Raw genomic sequence first — 27303 nt, 5'->3', positions numbered from 1 at the left:
CTATGGGCAGTTTTAAAGTTATCCATTACCCTTTATACTTACATTTTACATTATTTAAATTATAATTTTACTTGAAATGTACTGTCAGAAAATACTCAGTTTAAATTATTTATTAGAGTCCTTATCCCACATGTCTGCCTGTTTTTATCCTTTTATCTACTTTTCCTTCCTCTTCTATGGTCCTGGTAGCCACCACTCTATTGCCTATTTTTGTGTATTTGAATTTTTGTTTTTGACATTCCACTTATACAAATAAGATCAGTCAGTGTTTTCCCCCCTTCTGTGTTTGGCTTACTTTACTTAGCATTATGTAGTCCAGTTCACCCACGTTATAACAGGTGGAGCAAGGAGGTGCAAATATATACTCAAAAGGTGTCAACTTCATGTTGTTTATCTATGCTACAGAGGGATTGCTGGGTCTTATGTGGTTTTATTTTTAACTTTTGAGAAACCTGCATACTGTGTTCCCTGATACAGTTTGCCTTCCTATCAATGGTATATTGAGTTCAGTCTTCTCTCTATATATTCTCATTTACTCCTTTTTGATAATAGCTATCCTTACAGGTAAGAGATGATATTTCATTGTTATAATTGATTTGAATTTCTCTCATGATTAATGATATTGAACCTGGTTTCATATGCTTGTTCGCTAATATGTGTTTTCTTTGGGAAAATGCTTCAAGGTTTCTTAGCAAATTTTTAAATTGAGTCTCTTTGATAGGGCAGTATGATTGTCTAATGATTCTACCAGAACATGAATCTGTATGATGGCAATCATAGGTGTGCATAAGGTTTACAGTCATGGTGTTCTTCTCTATCAAAGAAAAACTAACCAGTCATGATTAAGAAAGAGAAAAGTGTCTTAGCGTGGTAAAGACTGCTTTATCCAAAGACGTGTCATGATAAATGAGAAATTTGAGGTTCATTTCTCACGTGGTCCAGAATTTGACCATAAAACCTCAGGACTGTCATTTAACAATGTTTACATTTTCTCATTTGTTACATGAGATGAATTATTCTGCATATTCATCCTCTGCCCTTGTCCGTTCCCACTGCTCCTCTCAGTACACTGAATTCGCCTGTGTCTCTGCACACCATCCGTCTTGTCTGCAGCAGTCTCGGGGCTTATCCTGCCATGTGTCCTGCTGAAACATGCACTGAGTTTTTGAGTATTTTTCAATTCTTATTACTAAAGGTTTTATTAAAAATTTAGACATAAATTCAAGAGGACAGCAAGGTGGCCTTTGAACTTACTGAAGATATATTTTTGTAAGAATTGTTAATTTTCTGGATATAACATTAGCAGCTGCCAAGGATATAGTACAAGCTGCTATCAGGTAACTTTAGCTTCTAGGAAACTCATGCTTGGAAAAGTTGTACAAAAATTTTTAATGTAATGAAAAGTATTTGAGAATGTTTTTAATATGTACAATTGTATTTTACTTCTTTGATCTTAAAGCAGATAAAATCTCTGTTTTTTCTCTTTTTGACCCAATTTAGCAAATCAAGATTTTTATGACAGTAAGACAAGATTCTGTGTTTTAAACTTGGTGGTCATTTCCTTTAATTAAGATATTCACTAAGATATTTAAATATTACCATCTAGTATATTAACTTACATTGGTGTAGTAAAAATTTTATCTCTAAACTTTTCACTGTAAATAGATGTGCCACATGGGTGGCGGGGTCTGAGGATCTTTGGTCTCTGCTTTCCCAGGTGTAATAGCAGGGAGATAAACTGATGTGGAGTAGCCAGGATGTCCATAGATGCTCCTGTGTAGGTTGCCTAATTTGAGGAAGTGACTTTACCTACTGTGCTGTAACAGCAAAACCCTTTCTGCTGTCTTTTGTTGGCTCTGGTAGAAGTAATATGGATAATCTAAAAATTATGTAGGCTATGTTTGTGGCCTACATGTGTTTACATTTTGGGGTAGAAATATTTTAGCAGAAACAATTAAGAATAGCATAGCAAGTTCACTGTATATGTAGATAGATACAAATATAGGGTAAATTCAGAAACAAAAACATGACACAGTGGGATTCAGTGGTTGGGCATTGTAATGGAACATATAGTATTTGAATTGACCATTGAAACAAGGGAGATTTGGAATGCTGAAGAAATAAGGGAAAATGAGGACAGTGGTAATATCACTGAAAAAGAATAATCATGAGACTTGGAGAATAAAAAGGAATTTATTCAGATGAAAGCAAAATGAAATTGGAAAGTATTTGGATGTTGGATTGATAACTAAAATGTGAGGCTGTTTTCTAGGACTTGGAAATCTTTCAGTGCAAAGACTGTAGATCTTTCCTATAAACTAGAAGTATATGGTGTTGAGCAAGGTTGTAACATAGCTAAAATGCTATTTTAGGAAATTTTATTTAGGGGATGCTTACGGTGTGGATTACAGGCAAAAAACCTTTAGACACTAAAAATGAGCTAAAATTGTTCAGTACCTATAATTGGATTATGATCTGAGGATTGAAAAGGTTGAGCAGTCTTGTTCTTTCCAAGGACAACTGAGAACACAGTAAGATGAGAAAAAAAAATGAAAGGTTAACTGGCTGCAGAAGATTCTGAGCAAAATAACTGAGTGGGATTTTATTAATTAGAAGGAAACACATCGAGCTCTAGTATTTTGTATTTTCCACTGAATTTAAAATGCCTTCTAAGAATCACTTAGTAATCATTTTAACATTTCCATAAAATTTTGAAACTTTCATTAAAGCATAAACATTAAAAATGATCAGTAATGAGTAATGAGAAGCACATGATTATGCATAAGGTGTCTATGTGTGGTAGCAGTTGTGAGCTGCCAGTGGCTATGCAGCCTTAAGGCTCACTGGGAGTCCTGGAAGCAAAGGGAAGAAACAAGCAGGAGTAAGCTTGTTACTCTCAAAGCATGCCTGGGAGACCAGCCTGGTAGCAGAGACACCAGGTAGGGAGCATATATTTGACAATATTATGATTATATGTCTATGCATAAGCAGAAACAAATAGCATAGAATTGAATGTTTCGTTTTTACACTATATATATATATATATTTATTAAAGATTTGTTTTATTTTTATTGGAAAGGCAGATAGACAGAGAGGAAGATCTTCTGTCCGATGATTCACTCCCCAAATGAGCACAACAGCCGATGCTATGCCGATCCGAAGCCAGGAGCCTCTTTCAGGTCTCCCACGCGGGTGCAGGGTCCCAAGGCTTTGGGCTGTCCTCAACTGCTTTCCCAGGCCACAAGCAGGGAGCTGGATGGGAAGTGGAGCTGCCGGGATTAGAACCAGCGCCCATATGGGATCCTGGGCGTGCAAGGCGAGGACCTTAACCACTGCGCCATCGTGCCAGGCCCTACACTATATGTTTTTAAAGATTTATTTGTTATTGAAAAGTGAGATTTACAGTGAGAAGTATAGACAAGAGAGAAAGATCTTCATCTACTGGTTCACTCCCCAGGTGGTCACAGCAGCCAGAGCTGAGCTGGTCTGAAGCCAGGAGCCAGGATCTTCTTTCAGGTCTCCCACATGGTTATAGGGTCCCAAAGCTTTAGGCCATCCTCTACTGCTTTCTCAAACAGGGAGCTGGAAGGGAAGTGGAGCAGCCCAGACATGATGTAGCACCCATATGCGATCCTGGTGCATGCAAGGTGAGTACTCTAGCTACTAGGCTACCATGCTGGGAATTCTTACAATGTATATAGCAGTATCACCATCAAAAGAGATTTCCAGAAAACATCTGCTAGTTGTATAGTATTTGGCTAAGTCTAGATTTTCTTGTTATTTTTAATATAGCATATCTAGTCTACATAAGCAAAGAAAAATTGCATGCTTTCATAATGCTACAGGGACTGTACAAAAACCTAGATATCAAAACATAGACTTGGTTTTAGAATATGATTAATGTAGCTGGGAATACATTCTGCTCTTGGAACAGAAAAAAGTGTGCATAAGGGAATGAGTTTGATGGACCATATGTTATTGCTAGTTGCAGAAAAGGAATATAAATGAAGACTGCATAAGTTTTAGCTTGTTCTTCTTTAGTTTTACACATTAGGTGTTGAAACTGCAAAAGTATATCCCACTGAAGATTTCATGGGTGATGTTCTATTCACTACTTCATTTCTTTGGGATCTTCTCATATCTTCACTGCAACAAAAAACATACTGGCTTTGCTGGAGGCATTACTGTAGGGATTCTAAAATATCACATATTTAAACATAGTCTCACTTACTCCCATCCTAGCTGTGTTGCTCTTACTTGAATAAAAACTAAAAAGTAAACGTTGAATTTTGGTTCTGTGTTATGAATTTAGTTTACTCTTTTCAGAAATCTGAACAAAATATTCACCTTTAAGAAGACTAATGATTCAGTGCTCCCAGTCTTGCTTCAGTTTGACTCAAGACATAAAGTGAATGATAATCTGCAGGGAAACATATTTCTCTTTTGCAGTTCATTGCATTATAACCCATTTTCCCATTTAATACAATTTCTGTTTATATGTTCCCATTACTGAGGAATTTCACACCAGTTGAATTAGTTTTCCATGGTTACACGGGTGGAAAGTGGTAAAGACATGAATTCAGACTGGAATCTTGACCCATGGCTCATTTCATTAATTCTGTTGTGTTATGGACACAATTTATGAAGGTTGGCAACTCAGATTTATTAATTACTGAAAGATAAACATATCCAGGTTATAGCATGTCGTTAAGAACATAAGTATAACAATGATACCTTCCCTGCAGACATAGTATGTTTAATTAACCCTTCAGTTGTTCTGTTCCCCCAGTCCTGTTCTCCTGGTGGGAAGAGTAAGGCCCAGAGGGGCAAAATGTCTTCTGGGCCACAGAGCTTGTAAATATTGGAGTCCAGATGTGCATCGTCATTTCTGATTCCCTAAAATTTGTAGTCCTTTTGAGAGCATCCAGTAGAGTCAGAAAAGAGGTGGTGGAGGAAGCTGTTGAGTCAGGATTACCTGAAATGGAGGGGGTTGTCATTCAGAGAGAGGAACAGCTTTGTTAGGGAAGAAGTTTGCATGCTAAGGTGGGAAAGCTCTGAATGGCAGAAGACTGTGTTCCTGGTGAGGAACAAACTTTCAATCACTTTTTTTTCTTTTTTAGAACCCAGTGGCACTGGTTGTTCATCTAACCATGTGCTCTTCCTAATGTTTATCCACATAGTTGAGGGCAGCACACTGTCCTTGAAAGAGGAGTACTTTCTTTGTTTTGTTATATTTTGGGTTTATGATTTGTTATAACCCTAACTCCAAAGATCTAAACTAGCGATTCTAGTTCTACCAGCTACTAGATGAATATTTAAAGAAAAATGTGAACAATTTTTGCATAGTAAATGAAATTAAGCTCAGAAGATTGTGCCAGGGAACACCTGAGATTTGTAAAATAGCATAAAAAGTATAAATCCTGCTTTAACATGCTAAGCTATTCTCACTAGTTACCTTAATTTCTGCAATATTACCCCACCATGTCTGGGGCTCTTGCTTGCAATTAATTTATGTATGTGTGTATGTTTTTTTGACCTTTTTTTAAATACAAGAGGCAGTCCAATCCAGTGTCTTATTCTCATATCTTCTTTTGTAATTTTTATATTTCAGTAATTTTTGTCTGTTAACTTTTCTTTTACTAAACTTTGTGTCACCATAGAAAGGCTCATGTGTTTTGCTTCCTGTTGTAATCATTATCTCAAGGTTACAAACTGGAGTTCCTGTATAATGTTTACTTTTGTTTTTTACTTATAGGTATTTTAAAAAGCTTTCCAGTTTCTTTTGAAGGAAATGGGTATCAAATTCTAGCAACACAGAGCCATCTTTCTGATTCTAGTTCCAAGATAAATACACTTAATTATATTTCATGTTATGTCTGATATTCTCATTGAGGGAGTTATAGATACTATCCCATTTTATGGATAGTAATATTTGGGTTTTTAAAGGAATCTGTGCTCTTGAAATTTGAATCTAAATAAACATTTAACAATTTAAACTAATCTCTTCACAGTAATCAAGGTATTTTGAAAAAGTTATTTATTAGATAGAGTTATAGAGAGATGGGTGAGACAGAAATAGAGACAGATTTTCTGTCTGCTGATGTGTTCTCCAAATGGCTGTAATAGCCAGATCTGGGCCATGGGGAATACCAAAGGAAGAATATTGGACTCTGTGCACTCTTCAGCTGAAGTTAAACTCTGCTATTTTATGATCAGTTCATCTGGAAAGGGCACTGATTTTTGTTTCAGTGCTGAGGGAATCAGACAGTAGTCGCGAGACAAATGAGTAGATAGCAGATACTTCTTTCCAGTCTCCACAATGTTTCTTCATTCCGTTGTTTTCTTTGTTGTGACAAGCTTTTTGTTGGTAAAATTCAGTTTGTCAATTTTTTTTTCTGCCTGTATTTTTGGTTATAACCAAAACATCTTTAATCAGACTTTTTGTCCTTGAGTGTTTTTCTAGTAATGAAATGGATTATTTTTGTTGCTTACAAGTAAAATGGATGATGATCATGCTGACACATTCTTGATATTCATTGTTGTTAAATGAAATAAACCAGGCACAGAAAGATAAATAAAATATTCTTAAATGTATGGGACTAAACAGTTGATTTTGTTGATTTCATTGATTACTCTGTTATATCACATGTAAGTTAATAAATATTTATTTAACTAGATGTGATTTAGAAATACATGTTTCAATGGAAAATATTTGAGACAATAATGGAAAAATGCAGGGGAAAGAAGCCAAAATTGAAGGAAGGAAGGAGGATAAAAAAGAAGGAATGAAGGAAGGAAGGGAAAAAAAGAAAAGAAAGAACACCAAAAAAAAGAGCGAGCTTCTCTTAACTCTCCTTTCCCAACACCAAGATTAATTTTTCTGGTCGTGCATTTTTAAAATTATGTTTTGATCAGTTGTAACTTCCGTAGCTTTCCCAGTGGGAGGTTCTACTTGCTTTTTGTTTAATTTACCTTTTACATAAATATGTGTTAGCACTCAACTGTTTCTGTTCCTACTGTGAAAATATTTTGTAAGGAACAGCATTGAAACGCTTAATTTCTCCCAGTTCTATAGATCATAGACATTTGAATGCAGCAGTGGAGCTTAAACTGTGATGTGCACATCTCCCCATGACACCCCCGGGGTATAGAAAACGGTGTCACCACTGTTCACCTGAAGGTGGAAGACAAAAAGGACAAAAGCTTCATTGCTTTCCCCCTGTAGTAAGGTAACATATCACTATTTCAGATTAATAGTATTTTGCTGATTTCTTTGGGAATCAATCCTAGATCCAAAACTTGTGGGTTAAGTTTTGATTTTTAAAAGTAATGGCAGTATTTTTCTTATCAATGTAAGATGTTTTTACAGAAACTTTTACTTGATATTGTGGTGTAGAACATAAAAGCTGCCAGCTGTGACACTGACATCTACTATGGCACTGATTTGAGTCCTGGGTGCTTTACTTCCATTCTGATTCCCTGCTAATGTGCCTGGGAAAACAGTGGAAGATAGATCACGTGCGTGGGGTACTTCCAGCTAAACCTGAAGGAAGTCCAGCTACACCTGAAGGAAGTTCCAGTCTTGCCCAGCCCCAGTGTTGCGGCCATTTGGAGAATGAACCCATGGATGGAGGATCTATTTGTTATTCCCTCTCTTTGAAACAAACAAACAAGCAAACAAACAAAACCACATATTGACAAAAACAAGTAAAATATTTATCTCTGTCTCTCCTGCTCCCTATATATCTGATTTTCCAATAAATAAATTAATAAATATATAAAAAGAAAACTAGTTTTTCCATTGCTCTAGAAAGAATCATAAATAAAAGGGGGATGCTAAAATGAATGTAGTGGTGTTACAACAGATTAGAATTAGAGGTGTCACTATAAGTGCATTGCTTTAATACATACGGGAAGATAAAGAATACCATGCATTCTTGTTAGTCCAAGAATTTGCTAGTCCATAAAGTCACAGGACTAGCAAACGCTAAATTATTACTATAGGGTTAAGTACAGGGATAGGTTCATGACATTTCTTTTGTCATAATATTTTCATTAACTAGTTGTTTAGCTTTGTTCTATGTGTATTTCTGTTTAAAAACATCTTAATTAGTAAATATTAATTGTTTGGTATTGATATAAAACCCCACAACATGTGTCTGAAACTTTTACATGTGTGTTCTTTCTATGGCACATCTAAACATTTTCCAATTAGGAACACTAATGGACTTCAACATACCAGCAGTACAATTGCCAACAGAAAGCAGAGAAAAAATGCAAACCATGTAGCTATGAGAAAATCACAGCACTAAATTATGAGAAATTTTGCCAAAAAAATGCAGAAGCTCAATATGGTCTTGGGAAATCACTGGATAAATACAAATTGAAGAAAATTTTACAGAAAAATCAGTATTCTCCAAATATGTGTATGTTATTAGCTTTTCATTGCTATAATAAAATACTTGAGGCAGGTTAACATTATAAAGAGAAAGGGTTTCTGTAAAAGCTCACGTGTGTTGAGGTTCACGGACATAGTAGTGACATTAGCTCAGTCTTAGTGAGCAACGCTGACTGCATCAGATCCTGGCAAATGGCGACAGCAGGAACACATGAAGACAGGAGCAGTCACAGTATCTGACAATGCAAGAATGAGACGAGGAGGCAAAGACAAGTATCATACTTTCCTTTGAGTCCATGCCTCTAATTGATTTAGGATTTTTCTATTAGGCATTAGGCTCCCACATGCTAAGCGTTTCCTGACATTCCAGTACCTAGCCTCCAACACAGGAGACTTTAAGGACCAAAACGTCCACATCATCATAATCCTTACCTAAAAGGCAAAAACTGAGGTGGGCACGTCCTGCCAATGGTTGAATTGCCACTTGAAAGATTAACTCAAACAAGCACTGGACTTGAAACCCGACAACTCGGCTAGCGGTCCAGTTTCTTCCTGGTACACACTGTCGGAGATAGTGTGTGATGGCTAAATACTGTGTTCTTGCCACCTCCTGCAAACGATTCGGTGAATTTCTTCTGGCTTCAGCTGGCCATTGTGAGCGTTTGAGGAGTGAGTCGATGCGTGAACGCTCTGTTCTTCCTCCTCCCTGCTTTCCCTGCCTCTTTCTCTCCTCTCCCTTCTTTTTTTTAAAATAAAATGAAAATAAATCAGTAAATAATTGCAAAAAGGAAGACTTGGGAATAGACTGGAGGAGACTAAGGAAAAGTAAGAACTAAGTGCAGTGTGCGACCCCTTCCTTATAAGATTTTTGAACAGTTGATAGTCACTAGTGGAAACCTGGTGAGTATCACATGAAATCTAGAACTTGGTTAATAATATTCTATCACTTTAATAGCCTGTATTTTGTTACCTAAAATGAGGCAAAGAATACAGCAACTGCTTTACTAATCTCCAGTTTTTCTCTCTGTCTAAATTAGTTCTGAATATTAATAGTTTAAAACTATATTAAGTGTATTATGTCCATTTACATTTTTTAATATCTGACTCAGAATTAACAATTTTGGCTTCATGTGCCCTCTTTGGATCTTTTCATTTTAATAAATTATTTATTTGGAAAGCAGAGTGACATGGAAAGAGAAAAATATTGGCTGGAGAATGAGAGACAATGTCATTCACCTTCTTGTTGACTCCTCAGATTGACTGTATGCTGTGGCTGCTCCACGCTAAAGCTGGAGCCCTCACCTACATCTGGGTCCCAGGTACTGGGGCCGCGATCTGCTGCCTTCCCAGGCACATTAGCAGGACAGTAAGGAGCAATGCAGCAGACTTGAACCAGCACTTTGATATGGAAAGCGGGTGTTTCAGATGACAGCTTTGCCCACGGTGCTTCATTGCTGGCACTCCTTCGATTTCTCATGGATCAGAATTGCCAGAAGGACAACTATGTTCTCTTGTTCACTGTTAACTTGAACTACATTTTTCTTTAAGCTTCTGTGACCATCAGATCTGGTTCATTATCTTGGTGTTTCTTACTTGAAACCCAAGGAGAGATGGATTATCCAAGGTTCTTTTTGTTAAAAAATTAAATCTAGTATCATTGAATTTCACAAGGCCAACTTAATGTGTTCTGTGCTCTTAGATTAAAAGCCAAGTCAAGGTCCAATCAATTCTTGTTCTTTGGGGAAATACACATATTATAAAGCCTAACCACCTAGTGATTTCATTGATGGAGGACTGTGGGTAAGTCTCTTGGCCTACTATTGTCTTACCATTGTGTTTTGCTTATAGAAAGTGCTAACATTCACTTTTTCTTTCACAAAATATTCCGCTAAACAGCTATACTTTACAGTGTTAGTAAATCATTGACATTTAGCCAGCAGTGCCTTGCAGGCTAAAAATGTGCTCATTTGTATAATTTCATGTGATTCCTCACACTAAATGAAGTAAAATCTTAGAAAATAGACAATAATGTGAGATATAAGGATATATTTTTATCTTGTGAGAAATCTATGTGCATTTTGAACAAACAACAAATGTCTTTTCATTTAGCAGCCTGCCTTAAAAAAAAACAAGATCGGTCTTAAGTATGCTTACCAGCACGTCCTTATAGATAATTAGGGTATGCTCAACAGTAATGCAGAGAGTGATAGTGGGACTAGAGGATAAATGTTTGAGTCTTACATTGTATTTAATTCAAGATTCCTAATGTTAGCAATTTGAAGTCATTCTATCTGTCTCTTTTCAGAAGACCATTAAAGAAGATACATTTTGTGATTTTTGCCGTAATGATCCTTGCAATAAATTCTGCTTTGAATTTATCATCCAGGAATAACTTTTATTGTTAATACAAAGACATTTTTTCTTTTGTTGGAAATATGATTACATAGTTTGCTTCCATTTTTTGTAACAGTTGTGAGAAATCAGAGCTAGATTGAATTTTTGAGTGTGGTAGTTAACTACATGGGCATTTAAAAATGATGATTCTCCAGTTAATTTAACAAATTTTTGAATAAAGCTATGACTGAAACATGCTGTAGGCCGTTGTTCAGCTGTACTTGATATGCATTTGTCTAAAACTATTTCCATTTGCTTTTCTAATTGCATATTTATATCTTAGAAGTTGGTCAATTAAAGTTTATTGAATACCTCCCATGAGCCAAAATTTACATCAGTGAAAAGCAAATCGAATTTTCTGCCATGTAGGGGCTTATATTCAAATGGGGAAAGGCATACAAAAGAAAATAGAGAGGCTGTTAGTAACAAAATCAGTTGAAAACTCTTCATGCCATGTTTTAGTCTTATACTTAAGTATTTCTCAAAAGGCCATTTGTGAGCTTAATGAAGATCATTAAACTAAATAAAACACATGAGCAGTGGCTCAGTGTTTTAGCCAATTAATGATGGAACAAATCCTGAGAAAAGCTGGTCGAGCAAGGAACAGCTGCATTGCTAAGTATGTACTGGATGTATAGATAAGTATGATTAAATGTACACATACACACACACACACAAAGTATATTGAAGACAAAAGAAAGACCTATTTTGGATATGTTGTAGAACAGGAACTTTTAATATTTCTTTTTTATTCAAATTTCACTTTTATCTAACTGTGTAAGTGTTCAATGCATCTTCATTGAATTGAATTAATAGAGAAGAAATTGCTTTCAAAGCATTATAGGAAAATGGGATGCTCACCATAGATAAATCAGATAAAAGCTGAATATTAATCACATAAATGTACAAACCAGTCTTTGTGTGACAGTAGCAGCAGTACTTTATAAATAACATTTGTTTGCATACAAAGTACGGATGTACAAAATCAGGTTAGCCTCTCTCACTGAGCAAGCCTTGTCAGCTCAAGGCCTTGAATACAAGACTAGCTTATTAGAGCTGGTTGTAATGATTTTTTAAAAAATAAATTAAAAGCCAATTTCGGGATGTCTTGTAACAATGAAAAGTATAAAAATAGCCTATTTTATCTATTTAGTAACTGAGATGACTTTATTATTATGTGTTAGCCAGTTTTGAAATTCCAACCTTCAAAGCCTCATAGGCGGTGAAGTTGCACAACTCTGGCACTAATTGTCCTTACAAAGGCGCCCATTAAGACTGAATGCTCATTTTAATATACCAATCCCTAAAGGCAAATGTTGTCTGTTCTCTCTGATGCAAGACAACATGTATACAAAATACCACGCTATATAGGTGAACACGCATATACATATACTCTCGTAGATGAACTGTGTATTGGAGACTAGCATACTGCAAAGTGATGGTATGTTGCAGTCGGCATCTCTACTCCCACGTGAAAGGAGAACTGCCAGTGCAACAGTTAAATGTATGCTGTCTAGGATTGACCAGTTTCCATATAGTTTCACCCCCTTTCAGCACCCTTTGGAAATACATCTGTTCAGGACCCTGAGGCTGCACTGAAGGTGTCTGGACCTGGCTTTTCCTGCTTTTCCCTTTCATTGGTGATTGCCACTGGCTTCTAGAATGTCTGCAGGCTTATTCCCCCTTGGTTTTGTCACTGGTTCTTTGTGAAGAGGCTTGCAGGAGATCCTCTTGGCCACTGCAGTTTCTCTTGCTTTTCTTCCTGTTTCACTGGTCATTCTTCCTACATCCTTTGCCAGCCTGTTCCATATCTCATTGGCCTGCATATGTTGGAACTTAAGAAGGATGCAGTGCTACTTCTTATTGGTGTATAATGAATTAACATAAACAGCAGTTTAACAGAATGCATGTTGATTTTCTCCCAGTTTTAGGGCTTTAGTCTGGGCACAGCTTTGGAGTTCTCTGTGGGCTGCAGTTGTGTCAGTTGGGTATGGATGTCTTCTAATGTTTGACTAGAGAAGGATGTGTTTAGTAGGGCTTAGGTTGTTATCAGAACTTCCTTGAGGGACAGTCTTGTTTCTTACTGTTTCGCTAGAGGCTGGAGATCTTTGCAAACTGGCAATTGGAGACTACTCATAATCCCTGTCAAGTGGGGTGCTCTATATGGCTGTTTCTCTCACGAAAATTGGTGAGGGAAAAAGCCAAATAAGGTCTGGAGTATCATTGCATATAAGGAAATAATATAACCAAACTAATTCATTTACATCTTATCGACTGCATTGTCACACTTCTCTGTTGGTTACAAACAAGTTACTGCTCCTGCCCACGCTTTTGTGGATAGGAATTGTACAGGGTGCACGAATACCAGGAGACAAGGACAACGGAAATCCTAGAGTGTACCTACCTACAATTCTTCTTCCACTTATCTTATGTAGGCTTAGAGTTTTCTCCTGAAATGTTTTAATGACTATCAGTACAGGAACACCCTTAGTTTCCTGTGTTAGCTTTGCCACCGCCTGCTTACTTACGTTCTTCTGTAATGGGCCTCTTCACTGTCCGTGGTCGAAGCCAGCGCGATCATCCTCCTCAGTCGCTTGCTTTTCCGCACTCTTACTAGCCTCACTAAGGGCCAGCTCAAAACCTTTGTAATCATCTTTGACTCTTCATTCTCTTAAATCTAGCATCTGATTTATTATAAAATAGTGTCCTACTTATTTTCAAAATATGATAGCTCTCACCTTGTCTCTGTTTTGATAAGAATCTTCTGGGTTTTTTTTGTTGTTTTTTTTTTTTTTTCCAGCAAAAACGATGTAATTTGGCCTTCTGTTACTTCTCTGGCCTTTTCTACCATATCTTTCTTATTCCATCCCAAACCACTGGGTTTCATTTTGCTGTTTGAACAGGACCCACATGTCCCACTTTAAGGCCTGGGAAGAGGTTGTTCCATTTGATTGGAAGCCTTCTCTCAGATATTTTCATGGTTGACTACATCATCTGCCATGGGACTTTCCTGGTAAAGCATTGGAGATGTGAGCTGTCCTTTGTACTTTTTTGCAACTGCAGTCCGTTTTGTGTTTTTCTTTGTTTTCTAATTTCCTCATGTACTGCCTTACAAGGTACTTACATTGCCACATTCTATAATTTACTTATTGCATTCGTAGTGTATGTGTATCATTCCTTACAAGAATGAGAATGTTACAAGTTCACAGAATTCTGCCTGCTTTATTTCCACATCTCACTCAGACCCTTAAGAATGTTCTGGCAAATAAAGAGGTGCTTCTTAAATATTTGTTGAATGGATGAATGCAGTTAGCCTTGCTCTCATCTAGATTAGCAATTTCACCTCATCCTGGGGAATCTTAAGTACTGATAGAATTGCTTTTTTTCTCAAAGATTTTAAACTTGACATTTCTTGCTTAGCATAATTATCTTCATTTGCTGCTGACATGAGGGCCTGATCTGAAATATATGTCGGCAGCAGACATTTTGCTCAGTGACTTAGACGACATGCTCCGTATTAGAATGTGAGTTTGATTTCTGGCCACTGCTGATTTTGGAGGCAGCTTATTGGCACCAGCAGTGGGGCTCCTCTCACTCTCATGGGAGACCTCGATTGCTTTTGCCGTTTCTAGCTCAAGGTCTAAGCCAGCCACAGCCAGTAGGAACAACTGGGGGTGAACAGGCAGAAAGGAAACACGTGTCTGTTTCTCTGCCTGTCTCTTTCCCTGTGTCTCTCAAATAAATACAAACCATAAAAAAATGAATATATGCCACTTGATGCCCCCTGGAAACTATTCCGCCCATAACGGAGGTAAACGCTGCTTCTCAGCAGTTGCTCAGGACGTGCTTCTAGTAAGATCCATCGCAGTGCTCTGGCGTTGGGAGTTGTTGGGACTCATGCAGCTTTTTCATAGGCCAGGTTGTTTTACATCCGGTGTGACTTCTCTCTGAATGAGACTGTGTGTGCTTCGTTAAACCTCAGTATGTTTTTCTGTGAAGATCAGAAGAATGGATAAACGCGGCAGCAGCAGATCTCAGACACCTCTTCTGCCTTGCATTTCCCACAGGGCTTCTCGTCTGGGGCTCGTCTTCCTTACTGTGCTCTTTCATTTCTCCCTGCTCATCAACAGCCTCAAAAAACATTAAGGTCTGAGTTCTGGATAGGGCTTAATATAATTCGTGTTTACTTTAGTCCAAGCTAGAAACTAAATGAAAGATATTCTCTAGCTACATCTTCACTTCCGGTGTTTTTGTGTGTGTGTGTATTCCTTATAAGTGCATGAGAAAATGTAGTTTTTGAAGGTCAGTTTAGGGATTTGTGTGCCGGCCAGCTGGATTTGGGGCACGGAGAGTAGCATTTGTTTTTCACTGAGCCTAACTCACAGGGGAGCTCCTGACTTTGGCTCCCCATTTGAGCCCGGCTGCAGGGAACAGTGGCTCTCCAGGTAACTCCTAGGAGGTGGTCCTAGCCAGAGCAGTGGAACCCTCTGTTCCACGATGGGCCCGCTCTGCCTCACCTCTCCACACGCATGTAGGATGTTTATCTCAGCATCAAGTTATTCCCTAACATTTATTTTAAACAGTTGTTAGTTGTGTGAAAATAGTGTTGGTGGGTGGTGTATTGTGGTTTTTCTGTGGATAGCATAACCTCTATCTGCCTGTGTCTTTTGCTGTTTCTTTGTAGCCTGATAGTAACTCTCTAATTGTATTTTTTAGGAAGCTAAATCTTAAGGTGGTGAGGCAAACAACTGGACTGCAGAGCACCTACAAGGTAAGGAAACAAATGCAGGAAAGGTTCCTACTGCCTAGATGAGACTTTAACAGTGAATGTCTGTTTTACAATACTTTGATAATTGTCCTTTCTCTTTGTGGGAAAAAATGAAGTTCTAATCAGAAAATTTTGGAAAAAAAACATCAGTTAAAAGTGGTGTGTACTTTTAATCACTGTTTATTATTTAGTTCCGTTCTCACTGCAAAATGAATGAGACAGGTACCAGTCTTAGCATCAAATGTCTGAAGAATGAAATACTTCTCTCTGCCGAGAATGTTTTGCTTGATGGACTAACTTGATAGAGTTAACTATACCAACAGTTGGATGCAAAAGCAAATGTATGTGTTGCCAGCAAACATTTGCAAGAAACAAGCACTTTTTGGAAGTACTACATACTTAGAAAATTCTTTTATTTGGCCAACTGAGACCACCAAGTGTTTTCAACTATGGCATCCATCATTTCAGTGTTAAGAGCGCCCCCTGGTGTGACTATGTAATTTCTGCTTAGGTAAATTTTAGATGCATTGAAAATCTCATTTTGCTGTGTGGTCTGCTTTCTTTGTATGCAGGGTTTAAGTTGTTCATTACTGTGTCAGATTATGTATAAAAATGCATTTGATTTTTTTCTCTTAAATTTGAGGCCAATGGTCAACTTGAAAGTTTTGAGTTTCTTTCTATGATTATATTGTTTATTTATTTATTTTTAAAAAAGATTTATTTATTTTTATTGCAAAGTCAGATATACAGAGAGAAGGAGAGAAAGAGAGAAAGATCTTCCGTCTGATGATTCAGTCCCCAAATGGCCGCAGTGGCCAGAGCTGAGCCCATCTGAAACTAGAAGCCAGGAGCTCTTCCAGGTCTCCCAAGCGGGTGCAGGGTCCCAAGGCTTTGGGCCGTCCTCAACTGCTTTCCCAGGCCACAAGCAGAGAGCTAGATGGGAATTGGAGCTGCCGGGATTAGAACCGGAGACCATATGGGATCCTGGCCGCATTCAAGGCAAGGACTTTACCTACTAGGCCACTGCGCTGGGCCCGATTATGTTGTTTATTATGATGAGTGATTTTCTGTCTATAAAAATGCCTTTTTTCCCGTTTGCTCATACGTTTGGAGTCAGCCATCACCCTGAAAGTAGAGCTTTGTAATACCTAATTCATAAATTTTAATTCAGGCTTAATGACTTTGTTACAAGTGACATTTTATTCTTACATGAAATTTGAATGGATAATGAAATTCCTTGCTGGCAGCAATTTTATTACGTGACATGGCTATGAGCAATTCCTTTTTAGTAAATAAATGGGTATTTGAAAAATAATTTTTGTGACTCAAAAATTGAGACATGTTCTTTTAAAAAATATCTATTGTATGAAAATACTCCAAATTTTGGCATTTGCCTATAAACCTGCAGCTTGCTATAGTTGTAGGTTTTGCTATTATATATAATGTGTTTGCATATGTAAAACCACTTCATCTATGAATCGTGGATAACCTTATCCATCCCCTGCCACCGGCCAGGAGCGCCCCCTCTTTATTTCTCAGGCAAAATTGACAGGAGATTGCCCATTTTATGATAGCTATTTTTTCCTTAGGTTTAATTTCTGGTCTTGGGGAAGCATTGAACCACCTTTGCAAAAGAGTATGTAGTATCTAAACCATGTTTCTGTTCAGTTATTACCTCCTACTGTTTTTTTTCCCCAGACTAAATTATCTTATTGCTTTAGCCATTTGTCACAAACTTTCCATTCTCAGCCTGGTAATTTCTGTAATTACACCGGTGAGCTCCTTTCATAGATTACTTTTGCTTTTACTGTCTTGTGTATTTTCCCTTCTCATCTGACTCTGAAGCCACAAGTTTACTGTGATATTTCTATTAATTCTTGACCTCTTAAAGAATTTTTTCTAAAAATTCAATTCTTGTAATTCAAGAGCAGTGAGCCTGCGGTAGATTGTTTGAGTCCTGGATCTTGTATTTACTGACCTAGGCCCTCAGCGTCTCCTGGCAACAGGAGTGCATATGGCGTTAGTAGTACAACGTTTACATTAAGGAATGCCAGACTTGGAGCTGGGTGCACTATGAGCATCGTGAGCATTTATTTCTCACCGCAGCTCTATTCATAAGACGTCAGGATGATGTATTTTCACAACTGGAAAATTCAAGATTCTAATGAACATGTTTTCTGACATGAAATTGGCTCCTGACTAGCAGACTGTGTGTAATTTACCCATGCTTATTCACTTCTGTAAACTTGTTGCTTTAATTGTCCTTAAAAATCAAAAAGTCCCCCAGTGCACAAACACAGTAAATCTATGTTTGTAAACAGAATAAGGGATCCTTCTTGGAGTATTGTTTATTCAAAGGCAGAGAGAGAGGGTCGGGGGAACTGGATCTTGGCTTTGCTGCTCAGGTAGCCCAACACTGTGTCTGCGCACTGTCGCAGGCGCATTAGCGCACTGCTGGATCAGCAGAGGGGCAGCCAGGGCCCCGGCCAGGTGAGTCAACGCTGGCCCGCGCAGATCCTGGAAGATGGATGCTTCCCTCAGCTGGAAACAGTAATTACTTTGAGCGTGTATTTGTCCATATGATTTTTTAAAAACCAGGTGGAATATTAAGAGACTTGTTGTCATTAGGATGACTGAGCTTAAAGTAGTCGTGACAGGGACTAGCTGTACTGGGTGAGTGAGTTTAGGGCATCTGTATGAGTAATAGGAGAGCAAGGCCATAGAATCCTTGTGGATTTCAACATGGATCAGGGGTTTTTATTATATATTATATACCCAATTTATTTTTAAATTGCTACCAAGGTCAGTGTGATAGTAAGTTTCTCATTTTGTTAACAAGCAGTTCTCAGGCTTACTAAGTAGCTCACCATGGAAACATGCTGTGAACGGGCCTGTTCTTCCTTGATAAAAATCTGCTGTTGCGTTTTATTGTCTTGCTCCTTTAAATTTGCTGTGGAACATTATTTGTTACAACATATTTTAAATGTTTTCCTTTCAGAGACTGTCTTTTGCCATCAGATATATATGTATATATACTGTTTTTAGCTAATCTGACTACATTTTACATGCCATTATGTTTTAGTAGGGTAGCATTATTATCCCAAACATGGACTCCCTCAAGAACAGGGATTTACCCGTCATTGCTTTATTTCCTCTCTAGCTCTGCAATTACTTCCTTTTTTTTTTTCTTCAAAAGCTGATACTATTTTGGTCTATATATTTGAAAAAAGGCTTATTTGGGAAAGAAAGAAGAAAGAGAACTCTCACTTTCATCATAAGTTATTCCCTCAAAGGTCCAGAAGCTCGTATTCATGCCCCTCACCTGGGTCTCTGGAACCTGGCCACCCAGTCATTTGAACCAGAAAGTACAGGCAGTAGAAGAGCAGCAAGTCGGGCTGTGGAACAGAGCCTGGACGCAGACATAGGCACTGGGATGTGGATGCTCTGTCTTCATCTCCATCCCTCTGCGAGCCTGCTGCAAGGTACTCGTATTTTCACTCACTGGAAAACCCTTTAAGTTAATGTTTCTCCAGTCTCACCATTTTCCAGTAAAGTCATTCACACCAAGCACTTTCTGAAGCATAAAGCTGGTATCAGTTAGGACCATTTAACGTTTCATTGCCCTCAGATACTCTTTGGTTCTTATTTGTCTTTTTAAGCTTATCTTCTTAGCCCTGTCCCCACCCCTTGAATTGCTGCTTTTTAGATTTATTTATTTTGATTGCAGAGTCTTATTTATATAGAGAAGGAAAAACAGAGAAAGGAAGAACTTCATCTGCTGGTTCACTCTCTAAAAGGCGGCAATGGCCGGAGCTGAGCTGATCCAAAGCTAGGAGCTTGGATCCTCTTTCAGGTCTCCCATGTAGATGTAGGCTCCCAAGGCTTTGGGTAATCCTGCACTGCTTTCCCAGGCGATAAGCAGGAAGCTGAATTGGAAGAGGAGCCGCTGGGACATGAACCCTCATCCATATGGGATGCTGGTGCTTGTACACAAAAGATTAACCAGTTGAGCCATTGTACCAGCCCCACCGCATGAATTTTGTGCTTTGGCCTACTTAAAAAAAAATTACAGATCCTAGGATGCTTTTTACATTCTTTGTTTCTGTGTTTGTGCTATTATGTGCTAGCTTTCTGTGCCAGCAACAAAACAAACCTCTGTACTCAGTGAGATCTTTAGACTGAGCTATACCTTCACTTTCTGCGACAGTCATCCCCACATGAAAGTCTCACCAAAACAACACGTGAGTAGTCTAAATGCCTCTTTAGTGGAGCACTAAATGCCAGCTTCTGGCATTACAGAATGCGGTTTACCATGGGCAGTTAGAAGTTGGGTACATTGTATTACTTGACATCACAGTAACAGGTACGCAGAAGGTGCTAAGGAAAAACATTATTTATCAGACTTGTGTGGGGCTGAATAAAAACCAGAGATAGGGCCAGCACAGTGTTGTTTTAGGCTGCCAGGCTATATCTGAAAAGCTGAAAACAGTCTGTGATGAAGGAGGGACAAGAGGCGACCCAGGAAGTTGCCAAGGAGTTCTGTTGATACATAGACTGAAACAGTAAGCCAAGGACCTTAATGGGGAAGTCAGTAAACATGGCTGTTGGCTAAAAGGCAGGAGTTCCTTACTGGAGAGAGAGATCGAAGCAGGAGGTGGCCAAAAGGCTGGAGCAGACTCACAGTGAGAGCCAGGGACAAGGCTCAGCAAAGCCCAAGAATGGGCTGCTGTCCTCCAGGTTCTTTGGCAGTCTGTTAGGAAAGCCAGAAAGGGTCTATTAGACGGAGGCTGTAAAGTTACAAAGGTCAAAGAAGTCAAAACAAAAAGTCTCCAAAATTATGGTGAGTTAATGTTTTGAAAAAGCACTGAAATACTCAAAGCACCTGCTTCACAAAGAGAGTCCGGGGACATTGACACTGCTTTTCAATGATCTTGGGATGAATTGTGTGAATGTGGATGTGTGGGAGTTTGTGTGTGTATGTGTGTGTGCAGATTTTGAAGTGAAAGGTAGTCCCAAGAAAGGCAAATGTAATGTGGAATGCAATTTCTGGTGTTGGGTTGTCATTCAGAATCCTCAGACCTTGAGATCTGCTACAGAAGCAGATGAGAACACATTAGCATTTTTTTCTAAGTGTAACACACAGGGTCTTACCAAAAGACAAATGAGAGAAGAGTTGCCAGTTGCCAGTGATCTAGGTTTGACTAATAAGAAATGACCACCTCTGTTGTGTCTTTCAGCCACACAGATGACACGGAATAGAGGTGTAGTGTAAACACCTTTTAAATCCTCTTAATGATTCAAAATTGATCAGTGTGCAAATTCATCTACATTTTCTCAAAACTTGCAGTCTTTTTGGAGAATATTCATTTATTTATTTGAAAGCCACAGTTACAAAGAAAAGAGACAAAAGATCTTCCATCTGCTGGTTCACTCCCCAAATGTCCTCAATGGCCAGTAATTTTGATTATTTTGATTTCGGTTTTTCAGGTTGAGGAGATAAGACCTACCTTGTTCTTTGTTTTTGTATTCTGTGTTTTATTGTCTTGATCTTCAATATTTCTGAATTGTGACAGCAAACAACATGATAAAGTATAGGAACACACAAACTTGATCATTTTAAAACATCCTTCCTATGTATTTGATTGCTGTCAGTTTTCTAAGAGCACCAACTTGTACAGTCTTGCATTTTCACACCTTTAAGTGTGCAGTTCAGTGGTATTGCATTCACAGTGCTGTGCGACTACTATCTCCGTTTCTGGAGGTCATTTCCCTCCAAGAGCAACTCTGCTCAGTAAGTCATGGCTCTATAGTCTGCCCTCCTAGACCCCGGGAATCTCTATTGTACATTTAGTCTCTATGATTCTGCCTATCTTAGATTTTAATGTAAATAGGATCATTTTATTTATGCTTTTGTATCCAGCTTATTTCACTTTGTAGACCATTTTTAGCATTGTGCTATATTGCCTCATGTATACAATTTCAGTCTTTCTTGTGACTGGTGATTCTGTTGTATACAGTCATCATTTGTCATCTGTAAGGGATTGGTTCCAACATAGCCGATGTGGATAGCACAATCTGCAGAGAGAGAACCTATATATATGAGAGAGGCATATATATATATATATATAGAGAGAGAGAACATATATATATGAGAGAGGCATATATATATATATATAGAGAGAGAGAGAGAACATATATATATGAGAGAGGCATATATATATGTCTACTATTGCACATAAGCTACCTACATCCTCTTGTCTTTACAAATCACAAGATTACTTTAGTGCCTAGTGCAATATAAATGCTATGTATGTAGCCATTATATTTTAATTTATGATATTCAAAGATTTCATGTTCCACCAGATGAAGAATTCAACATGTGATAAATAAAGAGCCTAGGTTGGAAACAAGCTACCAACAGTAATCAGACCAAGGGATGTTCACTTCTCTCATGTGCAGAAAATCCTGAAATAATCACTGATCACTGAACTGTGTGTGTGTGTGTGTGTGTGTGTGTGTGTGTGTGTGTGTGTGTGAGTGAGTGTGTGTGTGTGTGGTTTCCGCAAATAAAACATGAGAGATATTTTTCTTCTTGAGCCTGGCTTAATTCACTTAGTATAACAATTTCCAGTTCCATCCAATTTTTGTAAATTCTGGGATTTCATACTTTTTATGGTGAAGTGATATCCCATTGTGTTTAGATATCACAGGTTTTTAAATGCAGTTATTAATTGATAAACATCTAGACTGGCTTCATATCTTCGCTATTGTGAATTGAGCTGCTACAAACACATGGGTTCAGATAGTTCCTTCCTATGCTGCTTTCATTTTTTTATATACTTGCTTCTTTATTGTTATAAAAATTAATACTTCTGTGGGTTGAGGTTTTTCACAGTTCACTCTTTGGATTGCAGTGTTGACACCAGGAGATAGTTAACTTCCCGGTTATCTAAGTTTTACCTTCATCTTGAACATATATGTGCTTCTGTAGCTGGTCCTTGCTCGTGGTTTTTGCAACAGAAGTGATGTTTACACTTATTTTGACCTTACTGAGAATTGGGCTTGCCTTCTCTGGATTCTGTCTTCCTGTCTGTTGATTGTGCCCGTTAGAATCCAATGATACCGTGTTGGAAGCAGTATGTTAAAAGCGATAGACCTCCAACTAAGATGACCAGATTACTGTTCATCACATTCCTTTCGACCTTCATGCCTCACTGGAGTTATAGGATCAAGAAACAGATATTTGTTGTGTTGAAACAGTTCCATTTCAAGGTTCCCCTTTAACCACAGCTAGCATTATCTTAATCAAGACAACTGCTGTTTGGGTGCTTTACTTTAGAGATCGTAAACACTTCAAACTCATTAAAGTTAGAATATATTTTCTTTTATTAAACTTGATACCACCTTTTTTCTCCTTTGTGTTCATGAACATCATAAACTGCTAGTTTCCCAGACTGCAAATACAGACTGCAAATACATTTTAACTTTTTAATTTCCATCTATATAATTACTTTCTACTTACTAAAAAATCTTCTTGTAATACATTATTTCTTTATTATATGTCCATACTATCTATGCTGTTTTAAGCTTTTGTTTCCCCCTTAACTGAATATCTGCCATAACATTCATAGCAAGTCTCTTTGATTGCATTTTTCTTCATTTCTCTTCACATAGAGCTGATTAATATTGCAGATTTCTATCTGATGGGCCATTCGTATGTTTTGTTCACATAGTTTTAATAAAGTTCTAATTCAAAAATTTCATGTGTACTTTATTCACCTTTGCATTTCCTTTTGCTATCTTGTTTTGCATTGCAGTTCCTTTCCTCTGCGTGTAGAGACAATGAAGCCTTAGTGAACTGCTGAAAACCTGCTAAAGCTAGAGGGAAGGAACAGCAGTCAGCATTACGCTTCATTCGGAGCAGATATTCCTTAAGGAGCAGAGGAATGAATATAGACTTGGAAGGACTTTAAAATTAAATCCTCAAGCAGTTGTGGAAAGCAGTAATGCTGAGAGAGGGCAACAGGGTTATTTAAAGTCCCTTTCTCCGGAAAATGGCAGGTGTATCCGACATTTCCAGGATTATATTTTGTTTCTGTTTTGTTGTTAACATTGACCCTGCTGATGATCATTGCCTCTGTTCTTTAGAGGAATAATCGTGATGTGTTTGGGTTGACTTTTAGAGCTTGCTTGTGTTCTGATACCTAACCATTATCTTTGAGTAAAGCACTTTCAAGATTTTCTTTGATATTCCTAGTTAACCTCTAGTGAATATCCTGCAGCAAAAAAGCACATAAAAGCACAGAACACTGAAAGTCTGTAGGCCCCAGGGCCTGAGCCAACAATGACCCTTCAGAAACTTGTTAAGTATTTCTAGTTGAATCATCTTATTAGCTTAGATGGCAAATTGTATTTTATGTCCCAGTAAGGGAATCCTGGTCCTGCTTTGATCTGCAGGCATCTCTTTTTTCTCCACATTTTGTTTAGGGGTTTGCATTGAAACCGTAAGTCTCCCCCAGGTTAAAGAAAATGGTCTGCTTCTGTTTTATACTTTGTTTTTACTATTCATGGGTCAGGATTGAGGCTCTTCCCAGTGATCTGTGGGAGGGAAGATCTCTCTCTCCTCTCCTTATCTCTCACTTTCTCTTTCTTCCCTCTTCTCCCATTTTCTGTTCCTCTCTCTCCCAACTTGCTATCCGTCCCCCTCTCTGTCACACGTTCACATGAATGAACATTGCGTTTTATTTAAAGGCAAAATTAAAGGCAATTGTTGAAATGAAACATAACACTAGAACATTTTTCATTAATTTTATAATGCACACATGATCTCTTTTAACACAGTATGCCCTGCACGATCCCTTCATTACTGTAACTTATATAGCTTGAAGAAAGCCAAATGGATACTTAAAGCTAAGTATGTGTTGTCTAAAACACTGGCATGTTTGAAGTGGTTAGCAAAGAGGTTTGGGTAATAAATGAGACTGATATAACATCTGTGACATGCTTCATGCAAATACAAATATGCACATCCCAGAGGGTACCTATCATAGTAATAAGCACGTTTCTGTGTGTGTGTGTTTGAATCACGCTGAAATGCATTTAAGGTCTAAAAGTCTGTCTTCTACACTCATGTAATTACAAAGTTCACTATAGAACTCTGAACAGTGAACCCCCAAAGAAGACATTGACAAACTGACCCTGCCACCTTCTGCTGGATATGCACACAATTAATAAGACAGAAGATTCAGTAAAGGCCACTGACTGCATGCAGGGACACTGAGTAATTGAGAATTGACCCTCAGTTTTGTCTTTACCCTTGCTTATTTCTGTTTCTCAAATGGTCCTTGCTGTGTGGATGCTGGTGTAATTAACCTTTGTGATATACGTATTAAGATGCACTGGAAGCCTCTGCATAGTATTCAGAGAAAAACAAAAAGAAGCAGCTCTGCTTTTTGATGTTGGATGTTTGTCAAATCTTAATTCTTGTTGAGGTGTTTTTTGTGTTTTGCTGAAATCTGGCCTGCTTGAAGCTGCCACCATTTGACGTTTTATCTGCATCTCCTGCCTTCCTTTAACTGTTACTGAACCCAGTTCTGCAACCAGACTGAAGACCTATTTGGGCTATATTTGCTCAAGAGCAGAAAGTATTTGAGAAAATTTTATTTACTCTGTGACATAAGTGAACCTTGATTGTGCAGTTATTCAAGGTGTTTGGAGCTTATACTATGTTAAAAATTAAAGTTGCCTAATTAAAAATTAGCAGTAGTAGAAAGGGGGATCTTGAAAAATATCAGTATTCAGCTCTTGCTTGAGTTTGTTCGGCATGTTACCTTGGGGAGATCATGGGTTTGGAGCACTAAGGGGCTGAGTAGACAGGTCTTCGACTGTTGGCCTTCCTTGACGGTAGGATTGCTTCACTTCCCCCAAAGTCAGTTGCCTCGTCAGTGGACAGGCAAAGTGATGATGACTCTGTCTGGATCACAGATTGTTATAATGATCTAAAATGATTCCTGCAAATCAGCCATCAGAGTGCCTACCTCTTGGTAAATATTTAGTACATGTTCTCTCATTAGCAATGCTGTTATCTCTCCACACACAGGTTAAACTTGACAATCTTGCGAAGAAGAGTATCATGTAATTAGTTAACCAATTAATCTGAATAATTGTTGTATAAATTTACTTGTTTTCCTTGAGTTGCACCTCTTTTATTGTCCCTCTTAAAAGTGTGCCACTTTAAAGTGAAGACCTATGTGAAAATACTAAGACTGAATCATTCTTTCTCTTCATACACTATGTTTAAAGAGCAAATTAAAACAAAATTTTGAACCTATCTACCACTTGAAAAAATTATTTGAGCCTTACGCTCATAAATAAGCCACAAAGCCTTCAACATAGGCTCAGTGAATAAACTGTCACAGTGTGGTGCTCGTTACTGCCTGGGCGTTTCTCATGATTTAGTTCTGTTTTACATGCCTACATACACAGTTTCCGTGATGGGTTCAATTTATTTTAAATGAGATAGACTTACAGTTTTTATTCATACAATTCTTTATTAAAATTTTATTTATTTGAAAGAGTTACAGAGGGGGAGAGGCAGAGCCAGGTAGATAGATAGCTAGGGAGAGGGCCGAGGAGAGAGAGAAGGGGAAGGACCAGTGAGGGGGGAGGAGGAAAAGGAGGGAGAGAGAAAGAGATCTTCGTGATTGGTCTGTGGCCCCAGTGACAACAACAGCTGGGCATGTGCTGAAGGGAAGTCAGGAGCCAAGAGCTGCATCATGTCTGCCACATGGATACGGAGGCCCAAGCAGGCACACATTCATTTGCTGCTTTCTCAGGGGACATTAGTGGGAGCTGGATTGGAAGTGGAGCAGCTAGGATTTGAACAGGTGACCATATGAGATGTTGGTGCTGTAAGTGGTGGTTTTACCCAGGATGCTACTGTGCTGGATTGTATTAATGTAATAGTTAAGAGACTTTATGATCAAGCAGGAGGGAAAAGAGAATAGGGTGATGGTCCTTGTGTGTTTTAACAAATCACCCAACTATTTATCCAGTACCTTATGATAATAGAAATGTCAAATTAAATATTAATATTAGTGAAATGAAATCAGCTAGGAAACTGATTTGTATTATAGAAAGTTTAATGAGGGCCAGGTGTGGTAGCATAGTAGCTAAAGTCCTAGCCTTGCATGAGCAGGGATCCCATGTGGGTGCAGGTTCTAATCCCTGCAGCCCTGCTTCCCATCCAGCTTCCTGCTTGTGGCCTGGGAAGGCACTCAAGGACAGCCCAAGGCCTTGATGCCCTGTACCCACAATGGACACCCAGAAGAGGTTCCTGGTTCCTGGCTTCAGATCGGTTCAGCTCCAGCCATTGTGGCCACTTGGGGAGTGAACTAGTGGACAGAAGATCTTTCTGTCTCTCCTCATCTCTGTATATCTGATTTTCCAATTAAAAAAATCTTTTAAAGAAAGTTTAATGATTAAAGCTTGCTTCTAGGGCAATGAAACATTATCTGAATCCCTATGTAAGAATCCTTCTTGTTCAGATAACACATCCAAGGGATATTTTAATGAAAGAATTATGTATTTCTCTGAATAGGAAAGTACAGTTGAGAGTGTTGTTTCTATTGTGTGTTTCTGGTTCACCACTTGAGCACACTTAACATGCATTTATGCATTTGTGTAGGTGAATGCAGGGTTTGTCAAAGTTTTTTTTTTTTTTTCTTCTCCAGAACTTTCTAAT

The 27303-nt window shown here is 38.2% G+C and overlaps 1 protein-coding gene across 1 annotated transcript in view; it reads left to right on the top strand.

Moving 5' to 3' along the window:
* Positions 1 to 27303, top strand: part of LOC121146609 (cytochrome c oxidase subunit 7B, mitochondrial) — a 63325-nt gene that overhangs the window by 17592 nt on the left and 18430 nt on the right. The window contains exon 2 of the mRNA XM_040966118.1: positions 15509 to 15563. The gene's annotated coding sequence lies outside the window, so the exon portion shown is untranslated. The remainder of the gene's footprint in view (positions 1 to 15508; positions 15564 to 27303) is intronic.

The sequence above is a fragment of the Ochotona curzoniae genome, unplaced genomic scaffold (assembly GCF_017591425.1).
Source record: "Ochotona curzoniae isolate NIBS_2020 unplaced genomic scaffold, NIBS_Ocur_1.0 scaffold_4505, whole genome shotgun sequence".
Lineage (NCBI taxonomy): Eukaryota > Metazoa > Chordata > Mammalia > Lagomorpha > Ochotonidae > Ochotona > Ochotona curzoniae.
Note: the sequence above shows the minus strand (reverse complement) of the source record. Positions and strands in the feature narration are given on the sequence as shown.